We start from the raw sequence: 14225 nt of genomic DNA on the forward strand, positions 1-14225 counted from the left end.
TCTTGTCACCCAGGCTGGAGTGCAATGGCGCAATCTTGGCTCACTGCAACCTCCACCTCCTGGGTTCAAGTAATTCTCCTGCCTCAGCCTCCCAAGTAGCTGGGATTATAGGCATGCACCACCACCAGACCCAGCTAATTTTTGTATTTTGGGTACAGACAGGGTTTCACTATGTTGGCCAGGCTGGTCTCAAACTCTATTACTTGTTTCATATCTGTTTTCCTACATATAGTAAACCCTACAGGGGCAACACAGTGTCCCTCCTGTCCTCCACTGTATCTGCAGTGCCTAGCATGTCACCTGTCATATCATAGGCCCTCAGTAGATACATCTTGAATGGTTGAATGAATGGGTGATGTACATATTACCTGGGCTGGGTATCATGAAAAAGTGCCCCCTTTGTAAGGAATAATTAATATTATTAAAGAATATTATGTGGAAATTTTTGATTGTCGGAGTCTGAGCCTATTAAAATCAGACCTTGTCAGGCACAGCACTCACTGTCTCTCTCTTTCTGGGGACTGTTCTCATGCAGGGCCTTGTGATGCTCATTGCTAGGCAGATTTATGAAACATCTCGACAGGGCTTACATTCCATATGTTACAATTTACACATTCCTGCTGGGGTCAAGGTGGGGAATGGCATGCGTGCTAATAGCTGTGTTTCTCACATGAACTTTCACATAAACCCTCTTTCCAGCTCGTTTTACTGATACGTTATAATATACTTTTGTAAACGATTTTTTTCAAGGTCATAAATGAACGCTTCCTAATTTCCATTTTTCAGAGGATTACAAGTCTAGAAAGGGCAACTAGAGGTTTCTGAGCCTAGCTCCTTTCACTGGCAGCAACTTTATCTGAACCATCTTCAAAGATCTCCAAGGAGACAAAGGAGAATAGTTCTCAGTGGAATCCCACAACCTCCCTCCGGTTCTTCCTTCCTTAGGTCTCAAAACTACTACTGTATGTGTCGAGCATGCATATAAGAATGTTTCAAGTCCAAGAAAAAGTGCTCTTTTATAGAAAACATCCGATGAAACTGCTGAAACACAATGGCCACTGTTGAGCTAGTTCGCATGTGGCTAGACGCCTCCCTCTGAGTTTTTGCTTCTTGGCAAGGAGGCCGATGGACGTCAGTCTTCCTGTGCCTTAATTCTCCTTCTGACCTGAATTGTCAGTCACACTCTATCTTTGTACCATTTGTCAAAACGCCATTGTTCTCTCTCTTCCCTGTGCTAGTTTCTTTTCTATTGTTAAAAAAAAATAGGCCAGGTGCAGTGGCTCACGCCTGTAATCCCAGCACTTTGGGAAGTCGAGCAGGGTGGATTACCTGAGGTTGGGAGTTCGAGACCAGCCTGACCAACATGGAGAAACCCCGTCTCTACTAAAAATACAAAAATTAGCCAGGTGTGGTGGCGCGTGCCCGTAATCCCAGCTACTTGGGAGGCTGAAGCAAGAGAATCACTTGAGCCTGGGAGGTGGAAGTTGCAGTGAGCTGAGATTGCGCCATTGCACTCCAGCCTGGGCAACAAGAGTGAAACTCCATCTCAAATAAATAAATAAATAAATAAATTTAAAAAGTCAGAGCTGCTGTGGGTTGATGGAAGCAGCTCTTACTGGCTGTGCAGTTTGGCATGTGGCCCCAAGCCAGTCTCATCTTCAGTGTTCATAGACTGTGGAAATCATCTCCTGCCAAACAACTTGGGCTCCATGAGGAGCCATGGCTCACAAGAGTTTCCGTCACCAATTGTTCTGTGTCTGGGCTATGACTTACTGAATGGTGGGTTCCTATAACAGGGCACATTCTCTTCCCAGCTGACATTTATTTACATAAAATAGTAAGCTCAGTGAGAAAAAAGCACATGATTTTTATCAGAGAAATGTCTAGTAGGTCTGCTTTTTGAAGGGTCTGTTGCTCTAGAGACACGCGTTGTTTAATGCTAACCTGGGCCCGTGTTCGGGAACCCCAGTAGCAATTTCATGTGAGAACAGGATAACTAAGACATTTTAGATGCTGAGGAGAAAATTAACTCAGGATGCTGCTGCAATCATGAATTGTTTTCTTCCCATTGTTAACATTATTTGCCCAAAGAATGCCTTTTACAACAGAATTTACAATTCAAGACCTATATTAGGTTGTGTTCTAAATGCTGCCTAGAGGGAAAAGTGATTTCTTCAAATATCAATAAGTAATATCTTTTTCTGCCCTTGTAAATTATCATTCTAAAATTTGTTGAGATCATTTGCTAAATAGATGGATTTTTTTTTTTTTTTTTTTGAGACGGAGTCTTGCTCTGTCGCCCAGGCTAGAGTGCAGTGGCATGATCTTGGCTCACTGCAACTTCTGCCTCCTGGATTCAAGCGATTCTCCTGCCTCAGCCTCCCAAGTAGCTGGGATTACAGGTGCCTGCCACGGCACTCGACTAATTTTTGTATTTTTTGGTAAACATGGGATTTCATCATCTTGCCCAGGTTGGTCTCGAACTCCTGACCTCATGATCCACCCGCCTCGACCTCCCAAAGTGTTGGGATTACAGGCGTGAGCCACTGTGCCCAGCCAGATTCTTTCTTTTTTAACAAGCATTATTGGGAACTGAATTGGGCAGTTCAGTGAACTCATGAAGAGACGATCTTATCAACTTCTAGAGAGAAAATGCTAGTTGCACATACTGGTTCAAGACTCATAATGGATTTGGGTTTCTCAAAAGCAATGTTAGAAGTTAGTAGCAAAGAGCAATGTCTGCAAAATCGGAGAAAAAATTATGTTCAATGTATAATCATATAAACAGCTAAATATCAGTCGAGAAAAGGCTGGAATAGTTATTTTCAGATATACAATGCTCCCTCAACGCATCCCTGCCTTTTTTCATCCTACTCTGGGCCCTGGAGACTAACCTGTATGGATTGCACCAGCGGGCTTCTTAGCCTTTCTCTTCTAGTAAGGTTTGGCCAATGGGAAATAGTGGCAGAGTCTGGAGGGAGAAAGAAGAATGAGGTCAGGCTATGTGTACCTGCCAAGTCAGCTCAAGTTGACCATGTTCCTTTCAGCAGTTTGGCCTTTCTCTACAGCAGGCTTCTCCACTCTCTCCAGCAACTTCAATTCCTCTGTCTGGGTTCCCTCTCTCCTCTTGCCTCCTCTCTCAGCCACAGGGATGGTAACAGACTCCTTGCAGTGTTTAGAGCCAGGGAACTTCACTACCCCTCACTGGTTTCCCTTAACCCTGCCCACACCTTTTAAAATAGACCCATCATTGGGAGGCCGAGGCGGGTGGATCACGAGGTCAAGAGATCGAGACCATCCTGGTCAACATGGTGAAACTTCGTCTCTACTAAAAATACAAAAAATTAGCTGGGCACGGTGGCACGTGCCTGTAATCCCAGCTACTCAGGAGGCTGAGGCAGGAGAATTGCCTGAACCCAGGTGGCGGAGGTTGCGGTGAGCTGAGATAGCGTCATTGCACTCCAGCCTGGGTAACAATAGCGAAACTCCGTCTCGGAAAAAAAAAAAAAAAAAATAGACCCATCGTTACAACCCGGCCAATGTCGTGAAACCCCGCCTCTACTAAAAATATAAAAATTAGCTGGGCATGGTGGTGTATACCTGTACTCACAGCTACTTGGGAGGCTGAGGCAGGAGAATTGCTTGAACCTGGGAGGTGGAGGTTGCGCCACCTTATTCCAGCCTGAGCGACAGAATCAGACTGTCTCAAAAAAAAAAACAAAAACAAAAACAACAGACTGTTCATTAAGTGTTCTTTGATTGCCCCATTTGGAAGTGTTTCCACAGGACCTTGACTGGCACTGGTACCTGGATGATTTACTCACGCCTCTCAGAGACTGTAACAGTTAACATCAAAAGGCTTTAGAATCCCTTCAACCTGAGCTCTGCCTTTTCTTCTTTTTTGAGACGGAGTCTTGTTCTGTCACCAGGCTGGAGTATCAGTGGCATGATCCTGGCTTGCTGCAAACTCTGCCTGTTGGGTTTAAGCGATTCTCGTGCCTCAGCCTCCCAAGTAGCTGGAACCCCAGGCACATGCTACCACATCCAGCTAATTTTTGTATTTTTAGTAGAGACAGGGTTTCATCATGTTGGCCAGGATGGTCTCAATCTCCTGACCTTGTGATCCACCTGCCTCGGCTTCCCAAAGTACGGGATTTTAAGTGTGAGCCATTGGGCCTGGCCAGCTCTGCCATTTTCTAGCTGTGGGACTCTGGACAAATGACAAGCTCTCCATGTCTCATTTATAAAATTAAGATTTTAAAATGACTTTTCACCCAGGATTGTTGTGAGGATCAAATGAAATAATCTAAGAAAAAATGTAACACGGTGCCAGTCAGTTAAGGACCATCTATGAAAGGTAGTTACTCTTGATCCTTAGTAACCTTCTGCTATTGCTAGCCTGCCAATGGCTGCCTGCCACACAAAGAGGCCAAATGGCCCAAACGAAGCCCCAAAGCTTCATTTATGTATCCTGAAGGGGTGCAGAAGAAAGCTGGACCAAGTGGGAAGCTGCCTGCTTCTAACCCTCGAAGGATATCCTGGGTGAGGAACGCTGCTCTTGTTTTTTTGGGTTAAACCCTGACAGGCAGGGCGGGACATCCTCTGACTCTGGCTCCAAGTTCCACCCACAGTCCTTATTAGTTCATGACCCTGGCGCTTGTTGCCAGAGATAAAGGAGTAACTGGAACCAAGGCACATTTCTTAGAAGGGATGTGATCCCAAATGCCTGACTGCGTAGCCCTGGCTCTCTTCCTGAGGTTCTCAAACTGGCAGAACTGTTTCAGCTTTCAGCATCTGAGTCCCTGCTTGGGGTACCTAACAGCTCTCTCTTCCTAACTATAAGAGAAACCCAGAAAATCAACCCTAGTGGAGTTCTTTTAACGAATGTGGAAGGTGCCAATTTGCCCCTGTGAAGTCATTTTCCTTTTTTCTTTGTAATATTCCATTAGCTCAGTCCTTCAGGATTGCTTGTGAGATGGAAGGTGGGGAAGGTAGAGGTGAGAGTGAGAAGGACCAGCTCAGTAAATGGGAGGTCACTGTGAAAGGGAAGAGCAGAGACAGGATTCATGTTAAGAGCACAGAAAGGATGAAGACTTCAGCAACACACAGTCTGGCTCCCTTAATTCAATACTACTTACGAGCCTCTGGGTTTTGTAAATGCAGAAACCTCTACGTTTTCTTCCCCCTTGACCATCAGAAATAGCCTAGCTCTGAGATCTTCTGAGAGCCACCATGTTAAAAATCCAAGTGGACGTTTCAGTAGAGCTGGCTTTTGCTTTATTGAAATACAATATTGGTGTGCTCATGCATTCCACCCCTGCTCCACTCAACCCTGGCAGATGAAAATTCAAGTTCGGAGAGAGAGGAATGATACTGAAGAAGAAAAACACCACCTTGGGATTCCTGGAAATAGCAACTGCTTTTTCTAACTCCCCCATAGAGCACTGGCACTGCTGTTCACTATATTTAACAACAACAACAAATCAATTTCAGGGATACAGCACAACTATTGTACTAAGAAGGTACGCTAGAATTTGATACAAACAAGAAGTAGGTGGATCGGACTTCAGTTGACATTGTATGGTGAAAACAGATTCTGTGGCAATGCAATTTAATTGTACTTGGGCCTGTGGACATTGGCATGATTGGACCACACAGTAGGTTTGACTCAGAGCATAAGCTATCCCAAGCACTGGTGCCAAAGGGGTTCCCTGTTTCCTTATGTCCACCTCACTTCCTTCTGGAATTCTGATGCTGTGTCCTCCAAACTGAAGACTGCTGCTCTGGCTACACCGCATTCTGGATGGCTAACTGTGGGAAACCCGAACCTCCCAGCATCCATTTCCTCGTCTAAGAAATTGTGACCAACCTCTAATTGAAATGGCTGCTGTGAGAAGTGCAGGGAATGTACGAGAAAGCCTAGGCACTCAATTAGTGATGGCTAATAATGATAACTATTATTGTGGAAAAAAAAGAGGAGGAGGAGGAGGGAAGGAGGAGGAAAAGAGGAGGACAGCGAATTTTAATTACATGAAGAAGTCACCCCCTAGAGCCATCTGGGTAGCATAAGAGTGATTTTATAGGGTGCTTTAAAAAAAATCTTAACGTTCTCTTAAATGAGCTTGCTAATTTTCTTGATAGGATTATTTCTTTGTTTCTAAACTTCTGCATTTTATTCCATTTTAATTATACATTATTTTAGTTCTGACATCAAAAAGTGCATCATCTGTTTTTATCTTTTTCAGCCTCATCCACATCCTTGGTTACTGTTGCTCAGTAATCCTGGGGTCACCCAAAGTACTTTTGTTCTAGAGACCTTTTAAAGGAAGCCAAGGCAGTGGTTTAGAAAATTTGTTTATAGACAGAAATACATCAAAACAACCAAGGGAGTGATTCCTCTCTGGGATAATTATTTTTAATGCCTTACTGGACACGTTTGAAATGCTTTTCAGGTCTTTTGGGAGTCAAATTAGGAGAAATTCTTTTTTGTTTGATTTTTACATCTTGGAACTTGATCTTTGGTAAATGTCTGTGTGTTTGCACATCTTGTAATACTCACTCCCCCTCAACCCCCCCCAATGCTGTCAGCATTTCATCAGCATCCAATAGGCAAATAATACAGGGTGAAGAAGATTAACAATTTCTGTGTGGCTCTCTGGTTATCTTCCTTTGACTCTGCTACTAAATGCAGCTCTAAAACACTTGTGCTTTTGGGTTTGATCAACCAGTCCCTTCAATTCAGTTCCAAACCAGAAGAGCTCCCTCTTTGGGTATCTTTGTTGCTAAATCTCTATGAGGCATCATTGACTTAATTTAGGGAAAAAGATGCTGTTAGTACTTCAGGTATTATACGTCAGGTCCTCCTCCGTGAAGTATGAGGATGCTTTCCTAATTTTCACAATATAGTGATAAGCTAAGTATTTACATACTCACTAGGGGCCCTCTTTGTAAAACTTAATTAAGTGGACTTCAGTCTCCCTGAATAAAATAGGGAGGAACTGGAGAGAATTCTTGGATATGGTAAAAGTGAGGGTTGTTACAAGGAAACTTCCTGTATCCTTGCACATCCTGGCTCAGTGATGATCAAGTCCTGAAGCACAGCCAGATGGTAAGCAAGTTGAGGGCCAGGTTTGTGCATCCCGGTTTAGTTGCTGGGCCTGTAAAAGGTACTCGGTAAGTGCAAATCAATGAATGCTGCTCCAGAAAGACAGATTTTATTTCCCGGCCTTGGGCAAAGCTCTGCCACTAACTAGGTGCATGATCTCTGGCAGATCGTATCAATGTCTTATCTGAAAAATGAGGGGTAGGACTAGACGCTTGTAAAGTCTCTTGCAGTTATAACCTGCTGCAAACTGCTGATTCAGCCTGGTGAGAAATCATCCTCTTTATTCTGTTCCCACTTAGTGACAGCTGGGATGGTACCAGGCTGAGTTAGGGCAAGAGAATGGTGACATTTGTATTCCTCTCACCCCATATAATTACTTAAAATATGTACAACATCGCTTTAAAAATGAAGAAGGGGGGCTGACTCAAATATTCTCATCTTTTGAAAATAGCTCTATTGATGGGATTCAGAAGGGAACTGTAGTCTCTGGTGCTGTCTAGGCATGTGACCCACCTGAAATGAGCAGGCGACTTTTTTTTTTTTTTTTTGAGACTGCGTCCTGCTCTGTTGCCCATGCTGGAATGCAGTGGCATGATCTTGGCTCACTGCAACCTCCGACTCTCGGGTTCAAGCAATTCTCCTGCTTCAGCCTACTGAGTAGCTAGACTACAGGTGCATGACACCATGTCCAGCTAAATTTTTTTTGTATTTTTAGTAGAGATGGGGTTTCACCAGGTTAGCCGGGATGGTCTCAATCTCCTGACCTCGTGATCCGCTCGCCTTGGCCTCCCAAAGTGTTAGGATTACAGGCACTGCGCCTGGCCGACTTTCTTGTATTTTTAAAATCTGGTTTCCAAACACAGAGATGATCAAGAAGCTGCTCTGGCATTATACACCCATCTCAGATCCATCTGTAATAGATAGAAGAGAACAAAGTTCAGGGACTCCAGTTGCCTTTAAGGAAACAGGGTAGACTTGACCTAACAGATGTTCATGTTTATCCAATAATAATAATGATACACTGTGTTTATTTGGAACATGACTAAATTGTTCATGCAGCTTCAAGGTCCCAGTGCAAAAGCTGTGGATTTATCACACCCACCGGAGGATACTGGCTTCACAAACCTCTGAATGGATTATCCTCTTCCATTAGAGTGGGCTCATCCTTTCCAAAAGATAACATCTTGCTTCTCTGGCCTGAATTTCCCTTGACTTCTTTCAAAACACAATTTGTGAAAACAATGTGTGAGAACACGTGACAATGGGAAGTGCTCAGCGGGAATACTGCAATAAATATGTCAGGTATATAAACTAGCTGATGATATTTATTTGGTTCTTAAGAAACTTTCTTAAGAAAGTTTGGGATATAATAAATTACAATACTTTTTCAACATCTCAGATTTCTCCAGTAACGCATATATGCTGGCAGATCTTAGTGAATCACGCTAATTTATTTGTAAATCATCAAAGAAAAGCATAAAATATATGTCTCCAGGCAAGTGAATGGACTGGGAAGCCAAATTGGGCAACGGCAGTATTTTCCTACGCCAGATATAAACATGTCGACATGGTGACGAGGGTTCTGTCCCACTCCTGGCTGAACTTTGAAGGGTGAGATGGCTAATATCGAGGGACCTGGCTTTGTAGTCCTTTCTCACAAAGCATTCCATGAGTCAAGAGAAGGACAATCTACAGCATGACACAGAGAACTAGGTCAGAATAATATTTCTTAATGGAGATTCCTATGATGTATTCATTACAGCAGTGGTTCAGAATTTTCTGTGCCTTGATAGGTTGTATTTTTAAGTAGGCACCCATTTTTAAATTTAATGTGATATAAAACTGAGTTCCAAGGAATCCCTATTATGTAAGTGGTAAAAAATGATGTGGAGGAGAGGAAGCAAAATATGCGCATATCCACGTATACACTATTAGACAATATTTCAAAGACCATCTCTGGGAACATAAAAGTTTATGCTGCCCTTGATTTGTGTGGTTTTAAAAAATACCAGCAATATTTAGGGATCTTGGAGCATAACATCAGAACAGAAACTCTTTGCCCTGAATTTGCATGTGCTATCTGGCTTTCTTTCTTAATGCTCTACATGGATTCATCCTCCTTTCTGGTTAAATGAGTTTATCCAGAATTCCCTTTGTGAATTGCCTCTTCTTATGTTTTTTTTCCTGATATTTGTTGAGCTTGGGGAGAGACATCCGCCAGCTCCACTGGGTGGGATGGAGGAATCTAGCCCAACGTCCTCTTCCCCATGAGGTTTTTTTTTTTCTTTTGACTCCAGCTAAAAACGATGTGGGTATTCCTTCTTCTAACAGTACCCTATGGCAGGGTTTCTTAGTCTCGGCACTATTGATATTTTAGGCTGGATAATTCTTTATTCTGGGGGTCGGTCCTGTACATTACAGAACGTTTCGCAGCATCCCTGGCCTCTACTCACTAGATGCCAGGATTGTGCATCTAATGAGTGCCTTCTTTTTTTTTTTTTTTTTTTTTTTTGCTAGGGCTGAAGTACAGTGGCATGATATTGGCTCACTGCAACCTCTGCCTCCTGGGCTCAAGCGATTCTCCTGCCTCAGCCTCCCAAGTAGCTGGGATTACAGACGCCCACCACTACACCCAGCTAATTTTTTGTATTTTTAGTGAGACAGGGTTTTACCACGTTGGTCAGGCTGGTCTCGAACTCCTGACCTCATGATTTGCCCGCCTCAGCCTCCCAAAGTGTTGGGATTACAGGCGCTAGCCACTATGCCTGGCCTAATGAGTGCCTTCTTACTGCAAGTAGTGACAGCATCTCTGGGGAGCAAATCATCTCAACTGAGAACAACCACTGCCCTAGAGCTCTCACCAAATCGTTCACAGATTCTGGAGAACAGTGGTCAAGTCCTTTGCAGTGTTTTGATTCTGGTTCAAGTTAATTGATGACTAATGGATAAAAGATGCTTTTTAAAAATTGCCAATAGAGACATTCTAAAAATTAACAAATCAGGTTAATTTGCATCAGGTCAGATCTCCCAGAAAACTACAAAAAGGGACTATGTTATTGTCTCTCCTCTTAGAGTTTACAGAACCACAATTTTAATGCTGTGGATATCAGGTTGAAATAAACTATCAAAGAATGTCGCTGTATCTTTTGAAACATTATTGCTGAAGTCACTAACCATTGTCTGATAACTCTTATAGAAAGGCAGTATGGTAAGTTCTTCTTAGAGTTTAGTACTAGAAAAAGTTCATCTCTTCTGAAAAACTAGGCTTCTTTCCTTCATTGCCTCATGAAAGATATGAAACCAGTGCTGTTTTTCCCTTTCTTACTTGGCTGTCAGGAAGTTCAGAATTGTGTTATGTTCAATTATAGAAACTATTTGCATCCTTTGATACTAACATTAATTCAATCTTTTTTTCTTCTCATTAGCCCCACTTAGCCTGTATTTTATCCTTGCTCTAATGGCCTTCTTAAATCTGTCTTAAAAAAAATTTTTTTAAGCAAGTGAAGTCCTTATTTACCATCAAAAGTAGAATACTTTTGGGAGTAAAAGGAGAGTAATTAATAATTAAGCTGGGACAACAGCTTGAGCTGAGACTGTCCTGGGCAAAATCAAAATGTTGTGTCACTCTAGATACAAATAATAAATAAAACAGATAACATTTATGCCATTCCCAGGTTGGAGATAATTAAAGATAAACATGTGCCCTACATAAGGAATGAAAGCTAAGTTATGTGCTTCTTATTTATCTTGTGTCACATCTGTTGATTAGAGTTTAATATTTATTATTTCTTGGGAAATTTTGTAATTAGCCTCTATTGATAGAGGAAAAAATACTGGGCTTTCTAAAATGTACTTAATTTCTACCAAAGTAAGGGGAGGGTCTTTTAGATCTGGAACAGTGATCACAATAGAAGTTTCATTTGTTTGTGATTTATGGAGACTTAGAATAAATGTACTATTGACCAGTGTCAGATTTCTAATGACTCGATCTTGTTTTTCCTAAGCAACTTCTCATAAACTTTTGTCATATTTTGAACAGCAAGCTGATACTGTGTTCCAGATCGTTTACAGAGCTATTAATAAATGCTATGTGGTAACTCCAGGAAGAGGATCAAACTACTTTTTCTCCCGATTGGCTGAAATCAATTTCCTGCTTATTCTGAAAAACATGGGATTACCAATGTCCTTGACATACGCTGGGTACTTTGCAAAGAAACCCATTAAAAATAAATGAGATTCAAAATTTAAACCTAAAGGGCTCATAGTCAGAAAGAAAATCATTGTCAATGTCTTGGTTGCAAAGTCTTTCATATGCGAAAGAGTGAGATTTCAGTGTGGTATAGGTGAGTTTAAAAGAAGCTAGAAATTACTTTCTGTGTTTGTTCAGAATCACGCTGTAATTCAAGCTCTTACAGGCTCATCTGTTTTAAGTCATAGCTAATATTGTCTGATTAGAAAAATCACAAGTTTAATAACTACCAGTTATTGATTTCTCACTACATGCCAGCACCATGTAAGCAATTTACTTATAGTGTTTTAATTTGTTATAAAAACAACCCTGTAAGGTGACAGTATCATTAGTCCTGTTTTACAGTTCTGAAAATTAAAGCTCAGAGGAAATAAGGAAGTCACCCAAAGCCATACAGAAAATAAGTAGCAGAGGAGGCTTAAAACCCCAGCCATCTGATCCCAAAGCGCTGCTCTCTATACTACTGTAAACTTCTACAGTAAAAAACTCTTTGTGTGAAAATTATAAGACTCAATCCTTGGCCCAAGAAGACGGCCAGAGAACAGGAACAGTAACTCTAGCAGTGACACTCACATGGCACACACTCTATGCCAGGTATTGTTTTGAAAGACTAAAGGTACTATGCCCACTTAGAAATAAAGAGCTGTGAGAGCAAGCAACATGCCCCAGTGTTCTGAATAGACATGCTCCTTTCCTCATGTTCACATGTAACAGATGCCATGATGGTCTTCTGCACTGTCCAGCACTTTGTGATTTTCAAATCACCTATGGATTCTTTATTTCGTTTTGTATCATCTCCATTTTACAGATAAACCTATTGAAAAATTGAGGGCTGAAGTTTTTTCCCCAAGATCATGGTAACTGGCAGAGAAAGGAATTGAGTTCAGGTGTTTTTATACCTATGCCAGAATTCTTTATCCTGGACAAGGCTGCAAACCTGAAATGTGGTTCTAAGGAAGAATGCTATTCTAAGAGTGTCAGGCTAATGTTAACTTATAGACTTCTGTACTAAAAGAAGGAACCTAAGCTTGATTTTGAGGCAAAAGCCACACATTTCCTGTTTTAGGGTTCTGGTATAGGGCAAAATGATTTAAATTTCCTTCTAGTTGGCAACAACCTTGTTTAAGGTCAGATTCAGCAAAGGTTTCTCTTCCTGTTCTTCCCCTGATCCAACAAGAGCAAAGATTTCCACCTTTTCTTAATTCACACCAATATCAATACTAAGCCTATAACTTATCAATTAATTAGAAGCAAACCATGTATTGAATGCTTCCTAAAGGCTAAGAAATTTACATGCCTTACCTTATCTAGTCCTCATAACTTTGTTATTTTTTATCTTGAAGAGAAGAAAACTGAGTTTCTCAGGGATTAAATAGCTTTCAGAGTCACTCAGGTAGTGGTGATGATTTTAAGCCAGCTATATAAAGAGCTGCCCTGCCGATTCCATAAAGTCCAGTCTTGTGGGCAGAGATTTATCCAGACCAACCATTCCAAATCCTTCAAATCTTCCTGCACTTGGACAGTAGGGTGGAATACTTCCTAAAAACACATTAAAATGTGGTAGCATGGGCAGAAGGCAAAAAGAAGTGAGGGCTATCTGTTCCTCCTCATCCCCATCTCACCTTTAGTCATTCTCCAATCTTACCTATCTCCTTGTTCTTATATAGCGGTTACTACTATATGAAAATATCTCGGCTGGGCATAGTGGCTTACGCCTATAATCCCAGCACTTTGGGAGGCCCAGGTGGGAAGATCACAAGGTCAGGAGATTCATATCATCCCGGCCGACATGGTGAAACTCTGTCTCTACTAAAAATACAAAAATTGGTTGGGTGTGGTGGCAGACACCTGTAATCCTAGTTACTTGGGAGGCTGAGGCAGGAGAATGGCTTGAATCCCAAGAGGCAGAGATTGCAGTGAGCCAAGATTGTGCCACTGCACTCCAGCCTGGCAACAGAGGAGTCTTTTTTAGACTTAATCGAAAAAAGAAAGAAAGAAAGAAAGAAAATATCTCATTTGTTTCCTTGTAAAGTATCAGTCATACCTACTGGAATATTAACTGTGAGAGCAGGGTAAGCCTGTCATTACCCTGTGTCCCCACTTGCTGCTATAATGCCTGACAATCTTTGTTGCATGGTGAAGGAATAAATGAATGAATGGCACCAAAAGGATGAGGATATCCCTGCTTTAAAAAAAGGGTGGGGGAGGTGAGCTATTCCCTTTTTCTGGTGGACAATTTGATTTTTTTTTAAAAGTCTTGAAAACAGTCATTTCCAAAAGGCAAACCCAGATTTGCCAAGATTTACAGAGAGCCATGGTTATGAACTTCATGAGCAATTGCTGCTTAAACATTGTGTCTGATTTTTGTCTTGGTAAACCTCTGCTAGGAATTCTGTCCATTCCCCTTCCTCACACCCAAGTGCTTTCTTCTTCTTCTACCACGAATGAATACACATCCTTCTGCTGACCAGCGGCTGGATATCCTGGTTCCCAGACCAAGGCCCAGGTGGCTCTTCACTACTGGCTAATGTGTTGTGTGAGGAGGCAGTGCTTCCTCTGGGTGGACTTTTCTGAAGCTAAACTGACCTTTGGGGGAAAATGCATTCTACAGAAAGCAGTGTCGTTCTCCGCCTAGTCAGCTCCCAAATATATCCTAATACCTTTCTTTAAAAACGTATTATTTAAGAAGACTCCAAATGCAAACGGTTGAGATTTTTCCTTTCCACCATACTTTCTGAGCCACCACTATGTTAACAGGCTGCTCTAAAGAATATCCCCTTCTTGTCTTGCTGCACCGACCCCCCATATTCCTAACACAACTTTGGATATTTTTACAACATATATTCAGTTTGAAAGATAATACCGATACCT

At 41.8% G+C, this 14225-nt stretch overlaps 1 protein-coding gene and 1 long non-coding RNA gene across 2 annotated transcripts in view; one reads left to right on the forward strand and one right to left on the reverse strand.

Annotated features, from left to right (window-relative positions):
* Positions 1–14225, forward strand: part of WT1 (WT1 transcription factor) — a 139247-nt gene that overhangs the window by 73919 nt on the left and 51103 nt on the right. The window lies entirely within an intron of this gene.
* LOC105717248 (uncharacterized) overlaps positions 1–14225 on the reverse strand; it is a 65662-nt gene that overhangs the window by 46525 nt on the left and 4912 nt on the right. The gene's annotated exons all lie outside the window — the stretch shown is intronic.

This window comes from Aotus nancymaae, unplaced genomic scaffold (assembly GCF_030222135.1).
Source record: "Aotus nancymaae isolate 86718 unplaced genomic scaffold, 86718_ANA_hifiasm-v0.15.2.pri h1tg000059l, whole genome shotgun sequence".
NCBI lineage: Eukaryota > Metazoa > Chordata > Mammalia > Primates > Aotidae > Aotus > Aotus nancymaae.